General features: G+C 37.3%; 1 protein-coding gene across 22 annotated transcripts in view; it reads right to left on the bottom strand.

Annotated features, from left to right (window-relative positions):
• TBC1D5 (TBC1 domain family member 5) overlaps nucleotides 1-21,264 on the bottom strand; it is a 559,964-nt gene that overhangs the window by 493,864 nt on the left and 44,836 nt on the right. For all 22 annotated transcript variants that reach the window (XR_011487445.1, XM_070467024.1, XM_070467039.1 and 19 more), the window contains exon 2: nucleotides 1,673-1,735. The gene's annotated coding sequence lies outside the window, so the exon portion shown is untranslated. The remainder of the gene's footprint in view (nucleotides 1-1,672; nucleotides 1,736-21,264) is intronic.

Genomic DNA, 21,264 nt, shown 5'->3' on the forward strand with positions numbered 1-21,264 from the left:
CCATATCTAACAATATCTGTAGTTGTTCATCTCCAGAACAGAAGAGTCAAAGATATGTATAACACACACATTTTAAATCCACGAATATAAATCAAAGGATGACACTCCCTTTAAGGCAAGCATAAGAAGGCACTAAAGCAACATCCCAATTAAATATTCATACAGTCAATATTTCAAAATAAGAATTCTTGGTTTACATATGCACATTTTACAATTCTATAGTGAAACCTTTCTACAAAGGTCATTTTCCCCATATTTCACAGCATTTATTTCAAAATGTACAATGTCGCTTCTCTCTGAAGTGTTAAAACTGTAACGTACACAGTAATTCACTGCAAGCAAACCCAGGAGGAAGACCATGTTGTGCACATGATACCCTGTAACCCAATTAGCTTAACCTATTGATTAAACCCATTCAAAAAGAGAACACATATAACATGTTCTATCTTATGATTATAAAACAGCATCAGAACTAAGAAGAAATATTTTATTTGGTGAAAAATAGAAACTTTACATATGAGAGTCACTAGGTAAAGTCAGAGAAACTATAGCTTGCATTTATAAAGACCTCTGTCCATTTTTAGCTCATTAAAACAAAGGGATTTAAAACTTTCCACAAGAGATATGGTATAAAATAAATATGTCACGAAAAATGATATAAAAATCTATATAAACATTATGCTGCTTTCCAAATACACATATAACAGGGATTTAAAAAAAAAACAAACCCTTCATCAGTCAACTTTACATCTCAGGAATCCAAATCTAAGTTCTCTGAACTTTACTAAAAATATTCCAGTAGTACAACAACTTTGCCATTAAACTCCATTATCTATTCTAAATCTACCGACCACTCTTTAGAGATACCAAGAATAATGAAGACTGAAGTTTACAAGTTCTGTCTCAGTTTATGGACTATAGGCTATATCACTAATCTGTAAGGGACTGTACAATGAGTATCCGCATAACTTATATTCTATCAGCAGTAACCCTAAACAGGTAAATTTAGAGCTAAAAAAAGCATAACTGAACTTTTATAACTACCATAAATTACTTTAAAAAAAAAAAATCCCTGGGCATTGCAATGAATATACTTTTGCCTTAGAGCTAATACTTTAATTTTAAAGAACCACAAAGAAAAAAATCAAAACTAGTCAGTAACAATGCAGCGTCTAAAAGCAATAAACTCAAAATTAAGTTATAAATAATTTAAAGCATGTCATGAAGATGTATTAATAATTCATCAGATAAATAATTTACTAAATAATCAAATAAATAAATAATGAAATACATAAATAAATCAGCAAATAAATAATTCTGCAAAATAACCTAAACAATAAGTCACCCAAACAAATCACAAACCTACAAAACTACAATGATTCTTTGGATTCTGATAGTTTTAAATAAGCAAATGTACATAAACTAGATCAATCCTTGTTAGAATTAGAAATATTTTTCAGTGCTATTGGTAAAATCCTCATCTCAGTACATAAGAACACATTTTCAATTTTTAAAAGACTGCACAGGATTAGTTCTTATAAATTATTAACACAATTATAATATATCCTCCTCTACATTTTACATATAATATCTCTGCCTAACATATTTCCCCTAAACAACTGGATACTTAAAATATTCTTAATTTACAGTTCTTTTTCAAAGCAATACTTACAGTACAATAGTCCTATGGTCTTTTTGACAGCTTTCCTATCTTCACCAATTCTCTGGAAATTTTCTGCAGGGGTAGAAAAATAAGAATAACCTTAATTATTATAGATGGCATTTCATTCACTAGTGAACAATGCTTTATAATTCTACAAAGGAGCAGTGGGAAGTGGAGATGAGTAGTCGCGAACTTTGTCAAGTTTTTAGAAGTCTTTAGTGGACTAAACACAAGCTGACAGAGGCCAGCTTCCTCTACTGGTGCTGACACACAATCTGTTACAATTGGCGGGATTTCACATGTGAAGACAAAAACTCCCAAGGACAAAGAGACTGGCTGACATCTAATGCTATCAACAATCTGAGAAGCTCAGGGTCCCTGAAAGAACACATGAGATCACTCAACTGTTACCACCTGAGTGGGCAACAAGCTAGTCAGAGCACCACTAACAACGAAAACACAGCTGGCCTCTACACCAGCCTTCAGTGGGCATTTCAGGTTCTGCCCCCCCACAGTATCAGGGACTCCTCAAGTCCATCAACAGCAGACCCCAAGCTGCGACAGCCTATCCCACAGAAATAAGAACCCTGTAATGAGCGTTTGACACTTTTAAGGAAATAAACCCAAACAGTATAACACAACATCTGAAAAGAAGGAAACTAAAAGTATTTTCTATAATTTATTTCAATGAATTTTCCAATCAAGTTAGGTAGTATTTTACCTATTTCATAATCAGGGAAAATGAGACTCATATACTGCCTGTGATCCCCAGCTGGCAGGAAGAGTCTAACTGCCTACACAACTTCATGTGAAGGGTCAGTGAACTACAGACTCCTTAAATTTGAGCCTACTCTTAAAAACACAGCAAATCCTAAAGCATTGCAAATTCATGAAAGCAATGGTTTTGCCTCCCAGAGGACATTTATTGGCATGTCCAATAAAAAGAATATTTATTGGCAACAAATAGATAGAGATCAGTGATGCTGCTAAACATCCTAAAATATAAAGGATAGTCTCCTACAACAAAGAATTATCTGGCCTAAAATATTAATAGTGCTGAGGGTGGGAGACTCTAGCTTAGAGTAACATGTCCATAAGCGCTGAGCAGTTTTCCTACATTAAAAACTAACATTTTTGGAGAAGGAAATGGCAGCCCACTCCAGTATTCATGCCTGGAAAATCCCACGGACCGAGGAACCTGGGGGCTACAGTCCATGGGGTCGCAAAGAGTCAGACACAACTGAGCGGCTTCGCTTCTTCACTTTGTATCACGTGGGCAAGTCCCCATAAAGTGCCATATGTACTGGGATTAAAATTAAAGCAGTGATGTTTTGTTTCTTCAACTAGAGACTCTTAAACCTTGTCAGCTACTGTGGGTTCCTCATTCCCTACCCTTTGTTGTCTGTTTTATTGTAGTTATAATAAAAAATAAAAAAAAACTAACATTTTGTTCAGAGATGTAGTCTTTTTTTATATGCATAACATTGTATGTAGTGGGATACCCTAGATAAAAATGCATATACTGTGGATAATATGTATATGGGAACTCTTTGTACTTGCTAATTCTTCTATAATAAAAACCTAAAATTTCTCAAAAAAAAAGTTTATTAACTTTTAAAATATGTATTCTTCAGTACTTTCAGATCATAAGCTCCTTATTGCAAAACTCAGGCTTAAGCTGAAGTAGGGGAAACCACTGGACCATTCAGGTAGACCTAAATTAAAGCCCATCTGATCACACAGTGGAGGGAACAGATTCAAGGGATGAGACCTGGTAGACAGCGTGCCTGAAGACTACAGACAGAGGACTGTGCCACTGCACAGGAGGGGCCAGCCAAAACCACCCCAAGAAAAAGCATCACAAGAGGGCGAAATGACTGTCTGAGGAGCGCTTACAAACAGCTGGGAAAAGAGGAGAAGTGAAAGGCAGAAGGGAAAAAAGGAGATATACCCAGCTGAATGTAGAGTTCCAGAGAATATCAAGGAGAGGTAAGAAAGCCTTCTTACACCCACGACACAAAGAAAAAGAGGGAACAGAATGGGAAAGACGAGCAACCTCCTCAAGAAAACTAGAGATGCCAAGGGAACATTTCATGCAAAGACAGGCACAGCAAAGGACAGAAAATGGCAAGGACCGAACAGAAGCAGAAGGGACTAAGAAGAGGTGGCAAGAATACACAGAAGAACCAATAAAAAGGTCTTAATGACACAGATAATCAAGATGGTGTGGTACTCACCTAATGCCAGACATTCTGGAGTGTGAAGTCAAGTGGGCCTTAGGAAGCATTATTATGAACAAAGCTAGTGGAGGTGATGTAATTCCATCTGAGCTATCGAAAATCCTAAAAGATGATGCTATGAAAGTGCTGAACTTGATATGCGAGCAAATTTGGAAAACTCGGCAAAGGGTCACAGAATTGTAAAAGGTCAGCTTTCAATCCAATCCCAAAGACAGGCAATGCCGAAGAATGTCCAAACTACATTTCACATGCTAACAAGGTTATGCTCAAAATCCTTCAACCGAGGCTTCAACAATACCTGAACCAAGAACTTCCAGATGTGCAAGCTGGATTTAGAAAGAGCAGAGGAACCAGAAATCAAATTGCCAATCAACTAGATGATAGAAAAGGCAAAAGAATTTATTTAAAAAAAAAAAAGGAAAGAAATCTACTTCTGCTTGACTACACTAAAGCCTTTGACTATGTAGATCACAACGGGAAAATTCTTAAAGGGATGGGTATAACAGACCACCCTACCTGTCTCCTGAGAACACTGCATGAGGGACAAGAAGCCACAGCTAGAATGAGACATGGAACAATGGGCTGGTCCCAAACTGGGAAAGGAGTATGTCTAGGTTGTATACTGCCATTCTGCTTATTTAACTTATACGCAGAGTACATCATGTGAAATGCTGGGCTGGATTAAACACAACCTGGAATCAAGACTGCTGGGAGAAATATCAATCTCAGATATGCAGATGACACCACTCTAAAGGCAAAAAGGGAAGAGGAACTAAAGAGCCTCTAGATGAAGGTGAAAAAAGAGAGTGAAAAGGCTGGCTTAAAACTCAACATTCAAAAAACTAAGATCAGGGCATCCAGTCCCGTCACTTCATGGCAAACAGATGGGGAAAAAGTGGAAACAGTAGCAGAATTTATTTTCTTGGGCTCCAAAATCACTGTTGATTGTGACTGTAGCCACGAAATTAAAAGACGCTTACTCCTTGGAAGAAAAGCTGTGACAAAATTAGATAGCATATTAAAAAGCAGAGACATCACTTTGCCAGCAAAGGGCCAACTAGTCAGATATGATTTTTCCAGTGGCCATGTACAGATGTGAGAGCTGGACCATAAAGAAGGTTGAGTGCCGAAGAATTGATGCTTTCAATCTGTGGTGCTGGAGAAGACTTGGACAGCAAGGAGATCAAACCAATCAATCCAAAAGGAAAGTAACTCTGAATATTCATTGGAAGGACTGAAGCTGAAGCTCCGATACTTTGGCCACCTGATGAGAAGAGCTGAATCATTAGAAAAGACACTGACGCTGGGAAAGATTGAGGGCAAAAGGAGAAGGGGACGACAGAGGATGAGATGGCTGGATGGCATCACCAACTCAGTGGACTTGATTTGAACAAACTCCAGGAGATAGTGAAGGACAGGGAAACCTGGAGTATTGCATTTTATGGGGTTGCAAAGAGTCAGACACGACTTAGTGACTGAACAACATATTCTTTCACTAAAGTTATGAATAACTGTCTTAGAATCAATACCCCCAAAATGCATCTAAAGTTATAAAAACAATTTAAATTTGTCAAAAATTTCCTAACAAAGTTAATGAGAGCATTAAAAGTAATAATTATGACCTAACTTTGTCTAAGTGACTAGCCAAGATATCTAAAAGTATTACAAATTCATAGGGCTATAGAAGATTACTTTAATACACTACTATTAATTTAGTGATTTTTGCCTAAAATTCATAGTTTTCTACAATATTTGTGATAATTATTAAAATCATTTGAGAACAAAATTCATTAATATAATCATCAAACAACTCCAGAAAATATGTATCAAGTAATTTTCCATTCAATGGAAAATTAACCTCTCTCCCCCAATTAACCTCTCTCCTATCTCATGGCTTAGTGGTAAAGAATCTTTCTGCCAATGCAGGAGATGCAGGAGACATGAGTTCCATCCCTGGGTCTGGAAGATCCCCTGGGGGAAGAATTGGCAATCCACTCCAGTATTTTTTCCTGGAAAATTCCATGGACAGAGGAGCCTGGCAGGCTGCAGTGCATGGGGTTGCAAAGAGTTGGACACAACTGAGTGAGCATGCACACACACACTCAAGTTGATTCAATACGTTTCCTTATATTGGACCTATCACAGTTCTGCATAGAGTATCAAACAACGGTATCCTTTATCAGTGAGGATTAGATTACATCCTTCCCTAGCCAAAAAAATTTTAATAATTATAATGAGTTAAATGAGAGGAAAAAAAAACTGAGGGAGAGAATTTCTCCCATGTGAACATCTTGGACAATCAAAGGTTGATGTGGCAGCTCTAAGTATCAGAGGTCCAAATTCTTTCCCTCTTTTTGCTCTAGCATGTACTGTTACATTAAAAGTCACCTGGTACTCCAAGAAGGCTATGGGGACTCCAGCTACTACCCCATCTTGAAAGTAGCAGAAAGAAAGAAGGGGGAGGAAGGCCCATCCCACTCTCTTAGCTCATCAATAACCTAGTCCCTCTGCCCACACTCAGCCACTTGAGGGGACAGGAAACCATCTCCAAATGTGGGAATCATCTATAAAACTGAGATTCTTGAACTTCCCTGGTGCCCCAGTCATCAAGAATCCACCTGCCAGTGCAGCGGAAATGGGTTCCACTCTTGTCCAGGAAGACTCCATATGCTGCAGGGCAGCGAGGCCCATGTACAGCTACTGAGCCTGTGGTCTCAATCCTGCGAGACGCAACTACTGAGCCCAGGCATCCCAGGGCCTGTTCTTCACAAGAAGCCACCACAATGAGAAGCCCACACACCACCACCAAGAGAGGAGCCCCCATGTGCCGCAGCTTGAGAGAGCTCGCGGGCAGCAATCAAGACCCAGCACAGCCTAAAGAAATAAATAACCTTTTTAAAACCACTGGGATTGTTTTTATTAAGAAAGAAATTTTGCAGGGCAAATTATGAGAGGCAGATTAAGGTGGAGATAACACTTTAAAGAAAATGGGAGATGCACTCAAATTTTTCATTAGAGTGGTTCACAGCAAATACAAATATGTATACATGTGTGTAAGTTCATATATATATTTATGAAAGAAAATCTAAATGTTTAACAACAGGTGAATGGTTAAATAGATTTGAGGATAATCTCAAAACAGAATGCTATATAGATACTAAAAACTGCTTCAAACAGTTTTATAGATACAGAGGAATGTTCACAGTATTATATGAAAGAATAGGCTATCAAACGTTTCATATAAAATAGTCCCTATTTAGATAAATATACATACATACAAATATACACAGTATGCATGCATGTTGCTGCTTCAGTGGTGTCCAACTCTTTTTTTTTTTTCTTCAGTGGTGTCCAACTCGTAGCCCACCAGGCTCCTCTGTACGTGGGAGGCAAGAATACTGGAGTGGGTTGACCCTATCTTCCCAACTCAGGGATTGAACCCGCATCTCTTATTTCTCCTGCATTGGCAGGCAGGTTCTTTACCAGTAGTGCCACCTGGGAAGCTTTAAACACAGTATATACTGATACATACATAGAGGCACATTTTGTATCTGTGTATATATAGAGAGAGGTTTCCCTGATGGCTCAGCAGGTAAAGAATCCACCTGCAACGCAGGAGTCACAGGTTCAATCCCTGGGTTGGGAAGATCCCCTGGAGAAGGAGATAGCACCTACTCCAGTATTCCTGCCTGGAAAAAATCATGGACAGATGAACTTGGTGGGCTACAGACCAAAGGGTCACAAAGAATTGGACACAACTGAGCGACAAAGCACACACAAAGAAAGATAGAGACCACATAAAAATCAAGAGAACAGGATTAAATGATAATAGTGGTTTAGGCTATGGGAAGCAATAAGCTTTCATTCTCCCCATACCTTTCATTGCTTTCTAATCCTTCTACAATGAACACATAATATGCCTATAATTTTTTTCATGAAGATTTTGGCCTAGATGAAGAAAACCACCTTAAAAAGGCAATTAAATTCAAGCTTTAATTTGCTACTTGGAATTTCATAATAACAAAAAGAGGAGGAGGGAAATCTATAGCTGCACTGTATTTTTCCCAACAGGGGCAAAATACACGCGTTTCTCCTGAGTTGGTGTTAAGAAGCAAACTTCTTTATGCCCAGCTTGTTTTCAACTTACTAATATACACACATCACTTTTGTCAGCTTTACACAACTCACTCCTAAGCAAATGCTATATCCATCACCCCTAAGAATCTATCCTACCATAGTGATTACTTTGTTCACCTCATTCTGAAGAACTAATCATTTGTACTTTAGGCATCTACAAATCCCTCCACTTTTTACATTTCTATTTTTCTTAGTTCTACTCCACTCTATTATAAAATGGATCCATCTAACAGAAATTACATCTTTCTTATATCTTTGTAACTATCTTGCATTGTCTTGAATGCAACCACTAATCTATGGGCCATCTCTATAATTCTGTCGTTTCAAGAATGTATTATAAATTCTCTTGACACTGTAACCTCAAAGTGGAACCTTCACAAAAGTTCTCAAACTGAATTCACACTACTTGCATAATCCAATAAATCTCATGTGAAGACCTATTTAAAAGGATCTTAAATGGTCAGTATCCCTAAACACTGGGGAAAGCATAGGCAAATTCTCAAAGAAAGTAACTTCAATCCAGGCCTCAAAGAATCCAATAACTTTCAAAAACACTCAATTAAAAAAAAAAAATCACAAAACAAGACACAATGAGTGAGGGCCAACATAAGAAATAGAATAATTAGAGTACACATACTTTAATTATTGGAAACACTATACAATAAGGATAGTACAAGTAATAGAAATACTTATAATATGGATGTGAAATAAATAAAATCTCAAGAAATAAAAAACGGTGGCAAAATTTTCAACTGAGCGGAAAAGTTAAACAGTAGAATCAATACAAACAGAAAGAATTAATGAATGGAAAGACTTTTAAAACCTGCCTAAAATGCAGTTAAGACAAAGAAAGAAAATAAAATACGTAAGAGCAGAACAAAGAACAGAATCAGGAGGTCTGACAAAACACTTGAAACTATTGGTGATGAAGGGCCATTTTTTAAACAGCAGACCTACTGCAAAGCTTCTGTAAAATACAGTAAACGTGAATTTCTTTAAAAATCATATGCTTAGATGTCATGATAATATCAAGCTGCTATTAAAAGCATCTGTTTACATTGAATTTATCTTGATTCATTAAATACCAGTGATACGTGTGCAGACCAGCACTGACTTGAGGACGCCTTTGAGTAGCAACAATCTAAAAGAAAATAGATCAAAACCAGAAAAGAATATAAAAGACAAGAGAAAATATAGCTGCCATTCAAATAGATGATGGCTGACAATTTTCAACAGCAACTGAAGGTACAAATGGACAGTCCACAGTGCAAGAAAAAACCAGGAAAGACACGTGTAAACATGTGGGTAACTCCTGATGCCACAAATCACTGCAACACAATTCCAAACCAGCATTTTCTACCATTTTTTAAAAAAACTCTTAGGACTCAATCAAGCTCTAGATGTACTCTAAATAAACAAAAATAAAGACAAGTGGACATAGTAAAGAAAGCTATCAGAGATCAAGTTTCAAGAGTTAGTGAGAGGAAATACTCTGTCCATACTGCTCAAACTGTGTTTACGTCATTAGAGTTATTTCTAATGTGTAACTGTGTGAAAAAAAAAATTCCAAACTTACATTAGCAGAGACTGAAAATGCTTTCAACTATATGGAAATGAACAGGATTCCAATTCCGTTAACTGTTCCTTTGAATGTGAGGTAAACTTCAGCATACATTACCTATTACATCTTCTAATCATAACAGACTCTTTTATTTCTAAACGGAGTTCATTTAAAACACCCTGCTCAAATACCTAGCACGAATCAAATGTAAATTTATACCTACATGGCAAAAGAGAACTACAGTATCACACCTCCTGAGAAAGAGTCACAACTAATGTCTGTATAAATCTTTGGTCACTTTTCAAATATTTGACACACAAATAACTGAAGCACGATACACTTATGGGTTTCATAGAACAAATATAATAATGGTGAAAGCTCACCACGTGAAAGAACACGGTGAACAGCATAAAAATATATAGGAAAAAACATAGAAATTAAATATAATATATAGAGAAAAAGATAACCAAAATCTAATCAAAGGCCGCTTCTTAGCATCATTCCCCATCACATGAAATTGAAAGGACAATCATTGGGCACACATAGCAGATAAATCAAATGAAGTGATGTATTAACCTGTTTGATTCAGTGTCACTAAATTCAAACAATTTAGCAAAATATTTAATTTAACTGCTTATTTGATCTGAGTAAGATTCATATGGTGCTACCTCTGAGGTTATGGGAAAAGAACTCAAACAGAAAAAAAAAAAAACAAACTGGGCTGAGTAGTTAAAACTAGATCAGGTAAAAGTAACTCTAACAAAAGGCTTAGCATGGCAAAAATTGTCAATCATATATTTGTTGCTCTTATTGCTGTTGAGTCACTAAGTTATGTCCAACTCTTTATGACCCTATGGATTGCAGCATGCCAGGCTTCCTTGTCATTCCCTATAATCTGGAGTTGCTCAAACTCATGTCCATTGAGTCATGATACTACCTAACCATTTCATGTTCTGTCTCCCCCTTCTCCTCCTGCCTTCAATCTTTCCCAGCAGCATTAGGGTCTTTTACAATAAATCTGCTCTTCGCATCAGGTGGCCAAAGTACTGGAACTACAGCTTCAGCATCAGTCCTTCCAATGAATAGTCAGGACTGATTTCCTTTAGGATTAACTGGTTTGATCTCCTTGCTGTCCAAGGGACTCTCAAGAGTCTTCTCCAACACCACAGTTCAAAAGCATCAATTCTTCAGCACTCAGCTTTCTTTACGGTCCAACTCTCACATCCATACATGACTACTGGAAAAACCATAGCTTTGACTAGACGGACCTTTGTTGGCAAAGTGATGTCTCTGCTTTTTAATAAACTGTCTAGGTTGTCATAGCTTTCCTTCCAAAGGGCAAGTGTCCTTTAATTTCACGGCTGCAGTCACCATCCCCAGTGATTTTGGAGCCAAAGAAAATAAAATCTGACATTACTTCCATTTTTTTCCCCTACTGTTTGTCATGAAATGATGAGACCAGATGCCATGATCTTAGGTTTCTTAACACAGATTTTCAAACCAACTTTTTCACTCTCCTCTTTCACCCTTATCAAGAGGCTCTTTAGATCCTCTTCACTTTCTGCTATTAGAGTGGTATCACCAGCATATGTGAAGACTGTTGATGTTGCACCCAGCAATCTTAATTCCTACTCACGATTCACCCAACCTGGTACTTTGCATGATGTAATCTGCATATAAGTTAAATAAACAGGGTGACAATATACAATACAGACTTGTCTTCAGTTCAGTCGCTCAGTCGTGTCCGACTGTGCGACCCCATAGACTGCTGCACCCTGGGCTTCCCTGTCCTTTACCGACTCCCAGAGCTTGTTCAAACTCATGTCCATCAAGTTGGTGATGCCATACAAACATGTCATCCCGTCATCCCCTTCTTCTCCTGCCTTCAATTGTCCCAGCATCAGGGTCTTTTCCAATAAGTCAGTTCTTTGCACCTGGTGGACAAAATATTGGAGCTTCAGCACCAGTTCTTCCAATGAATATCCAGGATTGATTTCCATAAGGACTGACTAGTTTGATCTCCTTGCCATCCAAGGGACTTTCAAGAGTCTTCTCCAATACCATAGTTCAAAAGCATCAATTCTTCAGCACTCCGCTTTCTTTATGGTCCAACTCTCACATCCATACCTGACTACTGGAAAAATAATAATTTTGACGAAACAGACCTCTGTCAGCAAAGGAATGTCTCTGCTTTTTAATATGCTATCTAGATTTGTCATAGCTTTTCTTCCAAGAAGCAAGCGTCTTTTAATTTCATGGTTGCAGTCACAATCTGCAATGATTTGGGAGCCTAAGAAAATAAAGGTCTGTCACCATTTCTATTGTTTCGCCATTTATTTGCCATGAAGTGATGGGACTGGATGCCATGATCTTAGTTTTTTGAGTGTTGAGTTTTAAGCCAGCTTTTTCACTCTCCTCTTTCACTTTCATCAAGAGGTGCTTTATTTCCTCTTCTTACTCCTTTCCCAATTTTGAACCAGTCAGCTGTTCTATCTCAGTTCTATGCTCAGTTCTATCTGCTGCTTCTTAACCCACATACAGATTTCTCAGGAGACAGGTAAAGTGGTCTGGTATTCCCATTTCTTTAAAGAGTTTTTCACAGTATACTGTGATCCACACAGTTAAAGACTTCATCATAGTCAAAGAAGAAGATGTTTTTCTGGAATTCCCTTGCTTTCTGCATGATCTAGTAAATGCTGGCAATTTGATGTCTGATTCCTCTGCCTTTTCTAAATCCAGCCTGTACATCTAGAAGTTCTCCATTCACATACTGCTTAAGCCTAGCTTAATGGATATGAGCATTACCATGCTAGCACGTAAAATGAGCCCAAATGCACAGTAGTTTGAATACTCTGGCATTGCCCTTCTCTGGGGTTAAAATGAAAACTGAAATTTTCCAGTCCTGTGGCCACTGCTGTGTTTTTCTGAATTTGCTGAGATATTGACTGCAACACTGTAACAGCATCATCTTTCAGGATTTAAATAGTTCAGCTGGAATTCTGTCACTCCCTCTAGCTTTGCTCACAGTAATGCTTTCTTAAGGCTCATTTGACCGCATACTCCAGATGTCCGGTTCTAGGTGAGTGACCACACCATAGTAGTTACTCAGCTCATTAAGGCCATTTTTGTACAGTTATGCTGTGTATTTTTGCTACCTCTTCTTAATCTCTTCTGCTGCTGTTAGTTCCTTGCCATTTCTGTCCTTTACCATGCCCATTCTTGCCTGAAATGTTCCCATCATATCTACAATTTTCTTAAAGAGAGAGTCTTTCCCATTCTGTGGTTTTCCCCTATCCTTTCACATTGTTCATTTAAGAAGGCTTTTTTATCTCTCCTTGCTGTTCTCTGGAACTCTGCATTCAGTTGAGTGTATCTTTTCCTTTTCTCCCTTGCCTTTCACTTCTCTTCTTTCCCCAGATATATGTAAAGCCTCCTCAGGAAACCACTTTGCATTCTTTCATTTCTTTATTGCTGGGATTTCAGTCACCACCTCCTGTATACTGCTATGAACCTCCATCATTAGTTCTTCAGGCACTCTGTCTACCAGATCTAATCCCTTGAACCTATTCATCACCTCTATTGTATAATCGTTAAGGGATTTTATTTAGGTCATACCTGAATGGCCTAGTGGTTTTCCCTACTTTCTTCTATTAAATCCTGAATTTTGCAATAAAAAGCTCATGATCTGAGCCACAGTCAGCTCCAGGTCTCATTTCTGCTGACTGTATAGAGCTTCTCCATCTTCGGCAGCAATGAACATAATCACTCTGATTTTGGAATTGACCATTTGCTGATGTCCATATGTAAAGTCTTCTCTTGGGCTGTTGTAAAAGGATGTTTGCATGTTCTTTTGTCAAAACTCTGTTAGCCTTTGGCCTGCTTCATTTTATACTCCAAGGTCAAACTTGCCTGTTATTCCGGGTATCTCTTGACTTCCTACATCTGCATTCTAACACCCTATGAGGAAAAGGACATTTTTTCGTGGTGTTATTTCTGGAAGATTTTGTAGGTCTTCACAGAACCGGGCAATGTCAGTTTCTTCAGCATCAGTGGTTGGGGCACAGACTTGGATTACTGTGATGTTGAATAGTATGCCTTGGAAACAAACCAAGGTCATTCTGTCGTTTTTGAGGCTGCACCCAAGTGTTGCACTCTAGACTCTCTTGTTGACTATGAGGGCTACTCCATTTCTTCTAAGGGATTCTTGCCCACAGTAGTACATATAATGGTCATCTGATTTAAATTCACTGATTCCCATCCATTTTAGTTCACTGATTCCTAAGATGCTGATATTCAATTTTGCATCTCCTGCTTGACCACGTCCAATTTACCTTGATTCAAGGAAATAATATTCCAAGTTCCTATGCAACACTCTTCTTTACAGCATCAGACTTTACTTTCAATACCAGACATATCCACAACTGAGCATTATTTCCACTTTGGCCCAGCCACTTTGTTCTTTCAGGAGCCATTAGTAACTGCCCTCTGCTCTTCCCCAGTAGCATACTGTAAACCTTCCAACCTGGGGGGTTCATCTTCCAGTGTCATATCTTTTCGCCTTTTCATACAGTTCATGGGGTTTTCAAGGCAAAAATACTAGAGTGAGTAGCCATTTCCTCCTCTAGTGGACCACGTTTTATCAAAACTCTTCACTATGACCTGGGTCTCTTCATCCATCCATCCTGGGTTGCTCTGAAGGCATGGTTCAGAGATTCATTGAGTGTTGCAAGCCCCTTCACCACAAGAAGACTGTGATCCATGAGAGAGTAGCCATACTTAACCATGAAGAACTAAAAGTTCAAGCCATTTGGAAAAGCTCAGGGGCAAGGTCCTTAAATAACAAATTCTCACCCAACTATCCCACAATTGTACTGATTCAAAGCCTAAGCAGATAAAAGACACACAATATTTTAACTTGGTAATTCACAGTAAAAATGGATTTAAGCTGGAAATTTACAGTGAAGTTTATTTTTTTAAATGCATTATTTCAGCCAGACACAACATCAGGCGATGAGAATATTTAGCCTTATAATTTAAAATTCTGAAAGCTTATACCAAGCTTAACCACTGCCAATCCATTTCAATATAAAGAAGAACAAAAATGAAATATTCCACAATGTCTTTTGAGTTTTTATTTAAAGTTATTCATAATCACATTTTTGTATTCTCCTTAGCTGCTTTAAGTCTTCATTGCAGAGAGAGAAAGGCAGGTTTTAAAAACACACCTACATACATAAATGCATCCATGTAAAAATGTTCCCATAATTGCAAACTTTTCATTGGTGCTTCTTGATCTTGACTGAAAACATGACAGTGAATAATCAATTTTAAAAAATTTTTTCTTTATGAATATATTTTTAAGTAAAGGAAAATCATAAAGACCAAAATTTATCATCACAAACTTTGCAAATGGCTAAAATTGGGGGGAAATAAAGGCAAGCAGTATACTTCTGTATCTGTCAAAAAAGGACTTGAGCTTATCACAGGGAAACGCTAATGACTCAAATAGCGTCTGAGTCTGAAGATTAACTGATACCTGAAGATTAACATCCAAAGGCACACAGTCACAAATTTTCCCACCGAGACATGCCTAATAAGTACCCTAGTAAACAATGAACTCATCTATACGGGAGTCTGGGAATGGAACCCCAAAACTGCTATCAATAACTATTAATAGTCTCTGGCACTGAGTGTTATTTTTAAATAATCATGTTAATTCTTTCCATTATACAATATACCACTAAAATTCAACTTGACAAGAATACATCATGTTTATACTGCTTCTTCACATATCCAGCACTAAGAAGGAGATAAAGGATCTTATCCTTCTGCTCAAACCAGAACTTCATACCTTTGTTGGAGGACCACATATTTTATACCAGAGGGAAGATAATTCTATTAAGTTTCCAGGTTTATTCTGCTATTCTGTTCCATAAACACTGGATCCACCAAAGAATCCACTCTACCTTTATACGCACACACAAACACCTATACACTATTAGAAACCTTCGCTTTTAAAACTTTTTGGACCACATCAAACTAAAATGCTTCTGCACAGTGAAGGAAACCACCATCAAAATGAAAAGGCAACCTACTGAATGGGAGGAGATATTTCCAAACAATATTTCTGAGAAGGGGATAATATCTAAAACATATAAAGAATTCTCACAACAAAAACAAACAACCGCATAATTCCCTGGTGGTCCAGTGGTTAGGACGCCACACTTCCACTGGCAGCTTCAATCCCTGGTCAGGGGAAAAGGATCCCACACACAGCACGGCATGTCCAGATAACAAACAAAAAACAAAACCTGATGAAAAAATAGGCAAAAGATCTGCTTTGCCCAAAGTTTTCGCTCGTCTCAGGTTCAAAGGATCTGTTAACAAAATAAGCCACTCGTTAAATACAAGTAAATAATACACATTTTTATTAGAGAATTATCTAGCTTACTTTCAAAGTACTAACATTAAAAGAAAAGAGAAATAGAAAGAGCAGAGAATACGTCACCAATCTGGGTTCTGACCAACATCCAGCCTTAACCTGTGCTGGGAGGTCCTGCGTCACAGCGCACCTGGAGCCCCAGTCGGGACAGGGTCCCGGACATGCAGCAGGTCCACCCAGTGGGTGAGACTTCCAAGACTGTAGTTTGGGGTTCCCCCTTATAATCCCAGGAAGGTCACAAACTGACATCATCATCCACTTGTGACCAAACCGCAGCTTTGGTTTCCTGTTAGTACTGTTTGTTTTGTTGTGCCCCCTCCTGGGTCTCAACAGTCTCAAGATGTCTCCCCCATCTTATCTAAGGTGCTGCAAGCCTTCCACTCACTGCAGAAAGTCACTCTCAGTCAGGGCACTGTCCAGGCAGCTAAGAAGCAAGGTCAGAGGCCTGCTCTGCTTTGTCTCTGAAGGCTGAACAAGGCTATTCATTTCATTTCCCTAACAGGATCTGAAAAAACATTTTCCTGAAGAAGACATATAGGTAACCAACAGGTACATGAAAAGGTTCAGCATCACTGATCATTACAGAAATGCCAATCAAAAATACAGATAACTATCAACTCACAGGTGTTACAATTATCAAAAAAATGATAAATAATAAATGTTGGAGAGGATATGAATAAAAGGAAATCTTCATACACTATTGGTGGGACTATAAATTGGTACAGCCACTATGGAAACAGAACGCAGTGTCCTCAAAAAGTTAGGAATAGAACTACCATATGACCTGGCTATTCCACGTCTGGGTATTTACCTGAAGAACAAGAAAACACTAATTCAACAAGATATGTATATCCCTATGTTCACTGCAGCATTATATATAACAGCCAAGATATGAAAACAACTGAAGAAGCCAGTGACAGATGAAAGGATAAAGAAGATGTATCACACTCTCTCTCTCTCTCTCTCTCACACACACACAGGAATACCACTCAGTCATAAAAAGAATGGAAATCCTAAAAAAATCTTTCTAAGAAAAGGATGAAATCATGCCATCTGAGACAACATAGATGGACCTTAAGAATACTGTGCTAAGTAAAAGAAATCAGAGAGAAAAAGACAAATACCGTATGATTTTACTCAAATGTGGAAACTAAAAAAAAAAAAAAAAGTAAACAAATAAAATAAAACAAAAACTCATAGATACACAGAAAAGATTAGCAGTTACCAGCAGAAGGGTAGGGGTGAGCAAAACACGTGAAGGGAGTAAAGCAGAAGTGATGGATGGTAAACTAAATTTGTGATCATGACCACTTTGTGGTATATACAGATGTCGAATCACAATGTCGTATACCCAAAACCTATATAATTAAAAAAAAAAAAATTTAACCAACACTATTTCTTGAACATCCATTCTTAAAATTTTATATCGTAATATACAAAAATAATGGGTAACCACTGGAAAACTCCTTTTTCAGCAATTAAGTGGGCAAAATCAATCAGGCCTACAGTTCAATTCAGTTCACTCAGTCGTGTCTGACTCTTTGCAACCCAAGGAATCGCAGCATGCCAGGCCTTAGGAAGGATCATTTCAAAAGAAACTAGCGGAGGTGATGGAATTACAGCTGATCTACTGAAAATCCTAAAAGATGATGCTGTGAAAGTGCTACACTCAATATGCCAGCAAATTTGGAAAACTCAGCAGTGGCCACAGGACTGGAAAAGGTCAGTTTTCATTCCAATCCCAAAGAAAGGCAATGCCAAAGAATGTTCAAAGCACCACACAATTGCACTCATTTCACACACTAGCAAAGTAATGCTCAAAATTCTCCAAGCTAGGCTCCAGCAGTACGTGAACTGAGAGCTTCCAGATGTACAAGGCTGGCTTTAGAAAAGGCAGAGGAACCAGAGATCAAATTGCCAACATCTGCTGGATCATAGAAAAAGCAAGAGAATTCCAGAAAAACATCTACTTCTGCTTCACTGACTACGCTAAAGCCTCTGACTGTGTGGATCACAACAAACTGTGTAAAATTCTTCAAGAGATGGGAATATCAGAACACCTGACCTGTCTCCTGTGAAACCTGTATGCAGGTAAAGAAGCAACAGTTAGAACTATGCATGGAACAACTGGTTCCAAATTGGGAAAGAAATACGTCAAGGCTGTACATTGTCACCCTGCTTATTTAACATACATGCAGAGTACATCATGCAAAATGCCAGGGTGGATGAAGCACAAGCTGGAATCAAGACTGCCAAGAGAAATATCAATAACCTCAGATCTGCAGATGACACCACCCTTATGGCAGGAAGCAAACAAGAACTAAAGAGCCTCTTGATGAAAGTGAAAGAGGAGCATGAAAAAGCTGGCTTAAAAATCAACATTCAAAAAACTAAGATCATGGCATCTGGTCCCATCACTTCATGGCAAATAGATGGGGATACAATGGAAACAGTGAGATATTTTATTTTCTTGGGCTTCAAAATCACTGCAGATGGTGACTGCAGTCATGAAGTTAAAAGATGCATACTCCTTTGAAGAAAAGCTACAGCAACCCTACTCAGTGTATTAAAAAGCAGAGACATTACTTTGCCAGCAAAGGTCCATCTAGTCAAAGCTATGGTTCTTCCATTATTCACGTATGGATGCGAGGGTTGGAGAAAAAACTCTCATAAAGAAAGCTGAGTGCCGAAGAATTGATGCTTTTGAACTGTGGTGTTGGAGAAGACTCTTGAGAGTCCTTTGGATAGCAAGGAGATCAAACTGGTCCATCCTAGAGGAAATCAGTCCTGAATATTCATTGGAAGGACTGATGCTGAAGCTCCAACACTTTGGCCACCTGATGCGAAGGTCCGACTGATTAGAAAAGACCCTGATGCTGGGAAAGATTGAAGACAGGAGGAGAAGGGGATTGACAGAGGCTGAGATGGTTGGATGGCATCACCGACTCAATGGACATGAGTTTGAGCAAGCTCCAGGAGATTATGAAGGACAGGGAGGCCTGGGGGTCACAAAGAGTCCCACAAGACTAAGCAGCTGAACAACAATAAAGACACTCAAAACCTATGTAAAAAAAAAATGTTAACCAACAATTTTTCTTGAATGTGCATCCTTATAATTTATTACATATTGTATTATAGAAAAATAATGGGTAACCATGGGACAACTTTTTTCAGCAATTAAGGATTAACTCTAGTAATTGCAAGTATTAGCAAGAAAATCAAATGGAGATAGTTCGTGCCTTGTTTTCACCTAACTATGAAAAATATCTAGAAAGGTTATATGACTTATTTCAAATTCTACATAGTTAGGAGTCATAACTTTATAATTATACATTTGAGCTTAAATTATCTTAAATTAAGTATTCTGAATTAAAATTACCTTCATGATTTTTATAATTAAGCTATTCTTATAATTTGTATAAAATCCTTTAACAAAAAAATTAGATCTAATCTAAAATTTTAAGAACTTTATTTTTTTAAATAAAGCCATTAATTTTCAGTCACCTTTCCATTGGATTGACATTTACATTTAAAGAGATAAGCCCTCTCTAACAAAGGTAAATAAAATCCATTAACTAAAGGTTATTTTAAGTTTTTAAATTTAAATTAGTGAGTTTTCTAGACTTTGGAATAATTTTTGGTAAACGCTTTTTGTGTAAAAATTATGAACTTCTATATAATTATAAAGGCAGTTTTAATCTAACTTATTTAATTTGACATAATCAAAGATATTTTAAATAGTTATTATAATGTTTAATTACACTATATTTGAGACACTTACTTTTTAACATCACTGTACGAAAAAAATTACAGGCCATGTGTTATTTCCACTTCATTTTACTGCCAATGTATTTATCACACATGAAAACTACTCCTTGTGTTCTGAGAAAGAATATGCTGACTGTGACATTATATCTATTTCTCCTCTTCAAGAGCAGTTGTAAAAATTTTTAAAGTATAACTTATTCAGAAAACATTAGATAAGATTTTAAATATATTTTATGGGTAAAGTTCATAGAATCACTTAGACACCTAAATTCAGTTTCCTGAATAGTTAGTGAAAAGATTAAGCTACTGTAATCAAATATTTATACAACATTTTAAAAAATCAATGCAACAAAATGCCAATAGGAGAAATATTTTTTGTTCCTGTTCAAGATCCAATTATTTCTATATATTCTGATGCAAAAAAAATCAGGTAAAATAAATAATTGTTGGGAGTTCTTTATGATATGCCTTTCACTTTGTGAATTAAGCACAAACAGGGGTTAATGGCAGTCAATAAATACATCTTCTCCACAGCTACACAAATAAACTAAATAAATAACAAATATCAAAAAACAGTTACACTTCACTTTATAAGTGAACTTTATAAGACTAACTTCCTGGACAAGAAGAACTGAAAAAAGACAGTGCATGATATTCTGTGTGCTATGAAATCTGAATGCAGATAAAAGTTGTAAATGGAATTCATGGACGAGTTTTTGAGAAATACTAGGACTATAAAAAATAATAATAATACTATTACAAACATGCAAGTCCCTCCAACCAAAATTTATAACAAATGGCATTCACACTCTGCATTCAATTCATACAAACATAAAACCACAGTTGCTTCACTTTGTGTTTGATATAAAAGAACAACTAGAGGTAAAGCCACTGCTGACCACCCTGGTACCGTTAGCCTCCTCCCACCTCAGGAGCAGCCACTAGCAGGAGGTTTCCACAAAGCCTTCTAACTCGTTTTCTACATTTTCATTTACATATTGAAATAACAGAGTTGTTGCTTTGTATTATTTTTTTTAATTTTCACAATGGTATCAAAGTGAAAGTATCTGGAGTCTTTTTCATTCATTTTTTAGATCTACTAATATATAGACATAATTTTTTCCTTTAAACTTCTGTAAAGTAATGAATCCCATAAGCCTATCACATTTTATTTATCCTTTCCTCCACTGATAGACATTCAGGTTGTTTCCAATTTTGCACAATTACAATGTTTTATGAGCATTCTTGCAAAAGTCTCTATGTTCACATACAAGAACATGTTAACTGTGTTCCCTAAAGCCAGGTTTCTCAACCTCCACACTCTTTACAAAGCTTGGACTCATAATTCTTTATTGTGAGAGCCAGGTGTGACAACCAGAAACACTCCTAGGCGCTGTCAAGTGTCCCTGAAGATAAAACTCCCTTGGCTGAGAATCACTGCTCTAAGGTCTAT

This window comes from Odocoileus virginianus, chromosome 4, assembly GCF_023699985.2.
Source record: "Odocoileus virginianus isolate 20LAN1187 ecotype Illinois chromosome 4, Ovbor_1.2, whole genome shotgun sequence".
NCBI lineage: Eukaryota > Metazoa > Chordata > Mammalia > Artiodactyla > Cervidae > Odocoileus > Odocoileus virginianus.